Genomic DNA, 8,298 nt, shown 5'->3' on the forward strand with positions numbered 1-8,298 from the left:
CTCGGGGTCTCCTCGGTACTGGAAAAGTCTGGCGGAGCGTCAACAAGATGCAGCCAGAGGCTCCACTACAGCCCGGTAACGTCACACTGCACACGGGGCTGAGAGGCGGAGACGTCACCCGCTGACGGAAACTATGCGGGGGTGTCTCTGTCTGTCTGTCTGGCTGGTTGTCTGTCTGTCTGGTTGTCTGTCTCACACAGTCTGGGTCATGTTTCCTCCAGCAGTAGGTAAACAGAAAGAGCTACTTAAAGGTCCAGTATGCGACATTTTATGAGGGCTTATTTGTAGAATTTGAATATACTGGTGTACATGAGTGTGTTTATATAGCCATAGGGTATAATCAGTAAATAAAATAATTGTTTGGTTTTTGTAACCTTAGGGGAAAAAACATTTTATATGTACCTTAGGCTAAGTGGCTAAATTACATATGAAAGACATTTTAAAGGTCAAATGTGAAAGATGTTGTTATAAAATAAATAAAACAACACAGTAGGAATGAGAGCCACTGCCACAACCAGACAAACAGGTACTGTGAAACTATGGAAATTTAATTGTGAAATTAGGGCTGCAAAATAAAGATGAATTTACATTTAATCGAGTACTTGTTTGAACCATAAAATGTCAGAAAATGTTTGTATGTCAATTTTAATGATTTCTTTGTTAAACGGTGCAGAAAATATTCACATTTTCGACACTGAAATTCAGAAAGCTTGGTTTAATAATTTAATTAACAAAAAAGATTAATTGTTCGTTCCAACTACTAATGAAAAGCAAATTACTGCAGTTAAAATAGCTAAAGTGGATAATGTGGCTATTTTTAATGAACGACTATGGCTATTATTCCACTGGTACGCTCACCTGAATGTATGAATTGTTTTCATTCACCACAGAATGAGCTCTACATTTACATCAGGTAAAAACCAGGTGTGGGTCTTCTCTACAAAAACTGTGTTTTTAAAGGACACATTATAACTGAAGGCTGTACCCTAGTAGGTTCTCCTAAATACTTAAAATAATAAAAGGTGAGGTGAGAGATGGAGCTGTAACATACAACTGCACCAACAGGTATCGCTAAATCCTACACACTGTACTGTACCTTAAACAGATGCTACTAAATCCTACACACTGTACCTTCAATACAGATCAAAACAGTAAAATGCAATATCTCATGCCTTGATCATGAATCAATTCTTTTTAAACACTGTGTTGATGTGGAAATATTTGTTACAGCGGTTTTCTGACATTTGGTTTTTGTTGTATTTTAAGCCTCCAACCACTAGTTGGCAACTAGTTTGGAAACCAAAAAGAATGTCGTTCTTATGGCAGGTTTCAACCAGAAAAGTACCAGGTACCAGGTACTTCTTCTATTTTGCTCTGACGAGGTTCCAAGCGAGCTGAGGTGATACCATGCGTGACGTCGCCAGACTGCCGGCCACTGATTGGTCAGAGTCTGACACAAGAATCAAGCTGAACAATGCAGAACTGTGTAGATCAGTTAAAGAAGATTTAACAATCCTAAAAACATGGGTTAATCTCCAGCAATTACCAGGAAAATCTCAGTATTTAACAGAGGAGTCTGGTGTATTTAGTGACACTATTGCTGATTGCGACTGGCATTACAAACCCTGCCGCTGTATTTCCGTCCAGTGACTGTGGAAAACCAACCTAAACTGTGTGGTGCCGTGTCGTGACATAGTGACCATAGTGGAAAAGTGCCATTTTAGACTGTATTACAAGCTAATTTTAAAATTATTTAGAGTTTGACAACAGAACACAGCAGAATTTAAATGGCGGCATTTGTTCAAGTTTGTTAAAACAATGAATCACTTTATAAAGCCACTTTTTGCCATAATAATGAATTTAAATGAAAATACATCAAGTTAAGGGCTTTTCTCAGCAATTTGTAGGTGAGATTAAAAAAGAGATTAATTAGATTAACTAATTGCAGATCATAATTAATCATCTCTCAATTGTTTTTAATCGCTTGACAGCACTATACTGACCATCATGTCCGGGATTATTTAAGGCTCGAATCACGTCGTAGTTCACTTCTATTGACGCGACCTCAGCCGACTTATGCTGGCGTGTAATGACATGACAGTCGCTTTATCTATTTTGTTTGTGTTCCAGCCAAAAAAAAAAAAAACGAGCATACAAACTGACTGACTGGTCAAAAGGACGGTTTCCTCTCCCATTGTCCACCCCCCCTTTATGGAGCTGTTCTTTGCGGAAAGGTCAAAGGGCAATCCAGGCACTCTATTGTGCTTTTAGTGATGATGGGAGTTCATAAAATCCTAAGAGGGGAGGAGGTCAGGAATCAGATTTTTATGAATTATAGCTCCTGTGTTTTGATTTGAAGGAGACTTAAATCCCCCTTGGCAACTTTTCCTCTTGAGTCCTGAACACGCACAGTCACTCATAACTCAAATCTTGATTGCTAAAGGTTATTGTGCCCTCGTCTACATGTGCTATAGTTAGTAGTACAACGCTGACTAACTGACCCACAGTCTGATGTCACGCGTCTGCAAGAGCAGAGGCTTGATAAAGCTTGTGTCGAAAATACCAGTGTGAGAGAGAGTTTCACTGCAGCCTCTCTCTCTCTCTCTCCCTCACTGGCTCACTCTGTGACCGCAAGGTCAGCAGTTGTATTATGAGAGCAGATGTGCGTGCGCCCTGTCCAGCCCCAGAGAACAACAAGAGGGACATTGATTTTCCTTTTTTCCCCCCTGTAATAACATCGCTGTGCACTACGGGGAGCAGATTAATCTCATACTATGTGCAATAATGTGACCAGGGCTGATTGTTCATTAGGGTTATGAAGGGAAAAGCTGAGGGATGGTGACAACAGTGGGAGGAGTCAGGACTCACAGACGGAGAGAGAGCAACATTGATAAGCTTGTCCATTAGCTGAGACTCTAACTGTCTAACTGTTATTGGACTTAGTACTAAGTGGACCCCGGGGGCAGGCACCTCCTCACGCTGGTGTTTCATACATCCCGTCTGGAATCAATGCTGGATATTGAAATGTGTCATGCGTTGTTGAGTGGATGCAGCTGTAATTTGGTGTAATGATGGTGGGCTGAGGTGTCAGAGTCAGGTGGCGCAGGTTGCGTCAAGTCGTGTCTTTTTTTTCTTTTTCTTTTTTTTCTTTTTTTACTTATGTCCTCATCTCGGTCTTGTCGTTGAACCGCTTATATAAACAGGAGGTGGACATGATGACGGAAAGTCTGATGTCATCACAGCCATAAAGGTGCACTGGACTGTGTTTAGCTCTTTCTGCACTTGTTCCCTTCTAGTGCGACTGTGCTGGTTCCAGTAATGTGTTCCACGTGTGAACGTCTCATCCCCCGGTTTCCGGAAACATCAACGTATCAAAAAGTACATTTCTTGATATGTTTAAACCAAAATAAAGTCCCAGCACTTCCCCCTTCCCCATATGAGGCCGTGCACATCTGCACTAAACACTAAATGATGACAATATTCGGCAATAAACAATGTTAATTGATTTACTTATTTAAATATTTAATCCATTTTAAAATAACTAAAAACTGGCACACAGTCCATTTTATTTGCTGTTCCTGCACGATATACAAACGGAGGCGAGACATCACTTAACATTAGTGAAAAGTCTTAAACACCTAATTGTTCTCCTTTTTTCAGCTTCTTCTAGCTATAGTCCAGAATTGTTGGTTTTTAAAGCTCTTAACAGTTTGGCACCATCTTCCTCACCAACGTCTTTTTCTTAAAGTTACCCATGGAAATTATTTTTTAAATCACTTTTAAAGAGCCACCTCTTCTACTTCGGACACTTCTATGTAGTTTTTACCATTATACTAATTTACTGTTTTGCTTCTGTTTTTATTAATTTTATGCTCTCAATAGGTCTGATAGACTTTGTTCTTGTTTAAACATTAAAAAATAAAAACTCTATAGACACCAGAGACTATGGAAGAGTATTAGGGCCACATGTAAAAAAATAGAAAGAAAAATAAATAAAACAGCATGAATTCTGACTTTAATCTGATTTTTTCCTCAGCATCTCGTGAGAAGTGAGCGGACAGTACTGGCCCACTTCAAATCACTGATATACACTCACAAGCCACTTAAGGAATTAGGTCACACACATGTTCAACTGCTTTGAAACACAAATATCCAATCAGCCAATCAGGAGGCAGCAACTCAGTGGATTCAGACACGTCGACTCGGTCAAGACGACCCCGCTGAAGCTGCCGAAGCTGCTGAAGTTCAAAGCCCGTGTCAGAATGAGAAAGAAGAGTGATTTAAGTGACACTGAGACAGACTTTGCTCAGAGTATTTCAGAAACTGCTGATCTACTGGGATTTTCATGCACGACCAACTCCAGTGTTTACAGAGAATGGTGTGGGGAAAAAAAAGAGAGAACATGGTGAGCAGCAGTTCTCTGGGTGGAGATGCTGAGGAGAATTAAGAGTGGATTGAGATGTTGGAAAGGCAACAGTAACTAAAAATAAAGAAACATGCTTGCTTGGGAAGTGTAATGAGTATTACTCCTTTAAATGCCACTAACATTACTTGTTATCAAATGAATATGTACTGTATACATATCTAACACTTAACGGAAACACGAGTTAGTATTACAACATGGCAGCGTCCGATTCAGGTTAACATAAATAAAGATAGCCTCACAAAGCTTTGTTGTTATTACTGTTCTGTAAATCTGAATCCCATACATGACTTATTAATGTACAGATGGGTGTATAAATAAGTGTATAGACTGATGTATTGATAGATGTTTATATAGATGTATAGATGGATGTATATACTGTATAGATAGATGTATATATTGTATAGATGAATGTATATACTGTATAAATATATGTATAGATAGATGTAAAGATGGATGATGTATACCGATAGATGTATAGAAGGATGTATAGATGGATGATGTATTGATAGAACTATAGATGGCAGACAGACAGACGGACACCTTCATATTCCCTAAAGCCACACAGACGTCAGAGAGACATTGGTCCACCGCGTGTCCCTGTGGACATCTTCTCTGCCTGTGCTTTTTCCATTGTCACAGTGAGCTGATGCTCAGGAGGCTCCAGGCTTTGCACAATGGTTTCCCAGAGAAGCCCCTGCCCCCACCTCCTCAGAAGCCATGCACCTTTGCACACCCTACCACCAACACTCTGCGGCACTCTCTCCGTTCCTGATGTCAGCAGTGTGGGCAAAGTAATAGTGCAGATTTATGAGGATTTTGGTCATTCCATACATCAAACTTTCTGACTTTTGATTCCTCAAGCATTATCATGTGGAGGTTTTACACTGATGGCAGCCTATGGTCAAGTTATTTCCTGGAAATTACATCAGAAAAAGGTATTAATAATGATAATTACCATAATATGACCTCACTACTTCCATGCTCTTTCTGGACTGCAATGTAAAACATTAACAATAAACTGTCAAAAAATTAGATGGTTTTTTTTTCTCTCCTTTTCTGTTCGACACACTTTATTGTGCACACACTCTTAAGTCTCGCATGTTTAGACTCCAGTGACTATGTGTTTCTGTGTTATGTCAAGAGTCTACTCATGATACCGTGGCTCTTATTACTTAAGATGCCTCCACTCCCGTTATTACAGCCATTTGTCGCTACTGTACCTCACAATAAGGGTGGAACAAGCACATTCAAGTACTGATGCTGGAGATCACTCCCAACTACTCATTACTACTGCAGTCCTCGTGCAGCCAAGAGCCCTGGTAAATGTAGTGTGATAACGTGCAGACGCTGCCAAGTACAGCACTCAATGCACCTTAAATTGCAGTGTGTGTGTTTGTGTTTTACTAAGGGATCGCATTTAGCGTCACGTATGATTCTTACACTTCCTAATTAATCTCTTCAGGGACTAAAGTCAAACACCCAACAAGATAACAGCAATTAAAACAGGATGTTTCCTCAGTTACTCCTCCAGTTTACATCATTAATTATACAAGGTTAGTTTCTCCGTGTCTTTCATGGGGGGTGCAGCCACTGTGCCTGGGGGGGGAGGATGAACCCCCGTTTCCCACCAGAAAGGGCACAGGAAGTGTGTCAAACATGCCACTGTGGGAATACAGAATTATGTAAAGGTATTTGTCCTCGTCCTGCACACAGCAGTGCTGCATGTGTTCTGTGTCGTCGCACGAGGAGAGAACATTTCCATACAAGTACAATGGTTTTAGTGGCACAGCCTCACACAAAGGGTTTATACGCACCATTGTGTGAGTTATTGCAGCTCACAAATCAGTCCTTTTTTTTTTCTGATTTTTGATTCATCATCATTTCCATGGCCCGGCAGCCTTTTTTTCATCCTCACCTCTCAAAGCTCAGCAGTGTGTGTGTGTGTGTGAGGGCCAAGGGGAGAGCTATGGTGTCAGTGACCTTTTCACCTCAGAGTCTCTCCTCAAGGCAAAGCAAGGGTCACGTGACCGGCAGAGACGCAGACGCCTGGAGTGGAAAAGCTCCAGCTTAACGACTTCTCTCTCCTCCAGACACGCATGTGGGTGTGAGAGCTCGGGTCTGGCCTCGGCCGTAAAACTCACAGCCTGAAGTCACTGCAGACAGGAATGTGTTTGCATGAGGCAACGTGAGTGTGTTGTGTTTTAAGTAGGACTGACCAATGGGTAGAGGAGCATTTCATTTGCCTGGAGAACACATTTCTGCTCATTCACAATGCTGTCGAGCAGCCTAAAGAGAATAATAGTCAGGTCAAGACAGTATAAATCACACAAAGATAGATTTAAAAAAATGACCTTAAAACAGATGTGATAACATAAAAATATAAAGAGAAATTACTAAAAATAGGGATATTAACAATGTTTACATCCGAACATCTAGGAGTGGTCTGAAAAAGGCTACATACCTCAGGCTAGCCATTGTTAGCAACACCAGTTGATATCAAAGCTCTACATGGTATTTTGCGCACACAGTGACAGAAGTGCTATTAACGGTAAAACTAGCGGTGTCTTTGTAGTGGCAGCCATTTTAGAATACTATGTTGAGGTTGCTCTGGTTCCGAGTACAAATGGAACGCTCAAAACCACATAGCTTCTGGAGTGGGCAGATTCAATAGGTCTGAAAGCAGGAAATGGAAAGAAAGCATGCTGCAAGTATGTCAGACTCTTTTACGTGCACAAGTTTAATCGAGCTTAGGCTAGGCTTGCCCGCTCCGAGTAAATGTGCGGAGGAGAAAATCTATTGTTGTCCGAGCAAAGACAGTTTATACATCATCTCTTTCTACTTCTGGGTCAAAGACCGGGGAGGAAATTGTGGTGCAGAACGCCAAGTTCGAGTAATCGGACTATGAATTATATTATCCAGGTATGCTAGTCTGACTAAGAGTTGCACGAGTTGTAGTTGGTCTAACGTGTTTTAAGTAAACCAAATTATTGTCTTAGTGCAACTAATATTGGACTTGTAACATGTATGTGTTTACTCCATGTTGGCAAGAAAAGCCTCTGCAAAAATAACCTGATATTTTCAACCTTTAAAGCATGTAAAATAAAGAAGACATTGACGTTAATTAGCGTACCTGATGAGATGATCACTTCAAAAAATGATGACTGAGGGACGTGAATCAGCTCAAAAACCAGGAGATGAATTCTGTTTGAGGGATACGTTAAGAAAGTAACATGCAATTCCATTTGCATTAATAGATAATAGTGATAAAAGGATAAATACAGTTGCATCATACTTTATCTGGAGAGAAATGTTAAACTCAATTGGTCAAATGTTCCTTTAAATGAATGACAACCACGTTTTACCACAAGGAGAGAAATAAAATGTTTATTTTAACATGTGTGTTTTTTTCTCTCTCATTCTTTGCACACTAGTAAAGTTCAGTAGAGTCTTTGTGGGCGGTAAACACCTCCAAAAGAACAAAAAACAACAAATAGTGTTTCCATTGGGTTCACCCAGTAACATTTCGGAATCAATGTAGTGACGAAATAAAAACGAAATCCGATTCACAAAAAGTAACAATAAAGCAGTAGAAACATGTGTAACAGATGAACGAGTTCCTCCTGTCACCACGTGAGCCCAAAAGTATGTTCCATGTAGAGAGAAGCTTCGACTGGAGGAGAGTCTGGAGGTTCATGCACCGTCACTTAGTGTCTTTACAGCCAAGGCTCTTCAAAGCTTGTTTTTTTTATATATATATGCTTTCAAGCTGTTTTACAAAATGTCTAATGAACTGTGGGTTAGATAAGGTAAAAGAAAATGCAGCAGAGTAGACACAGATTACAATTTCCAAGCCACAACTGCACCATGTCCTT

This window comes from Solea senegalensis, linkage group LG1, assembly GCF_019176455.1.
Source record: "Solea senegalensis isolate Sse05_10M linkage group LG1, IFAPA_SoseM_1, whole genome shotgun sequence".
Classification (NCBI taxonomy): domain Eukaryota; kingdom Metazoa; phylum Chordata; class Actinopteri; order Pleuronectiformes; family Soleidae; genus Solea; species Solea senegalensis.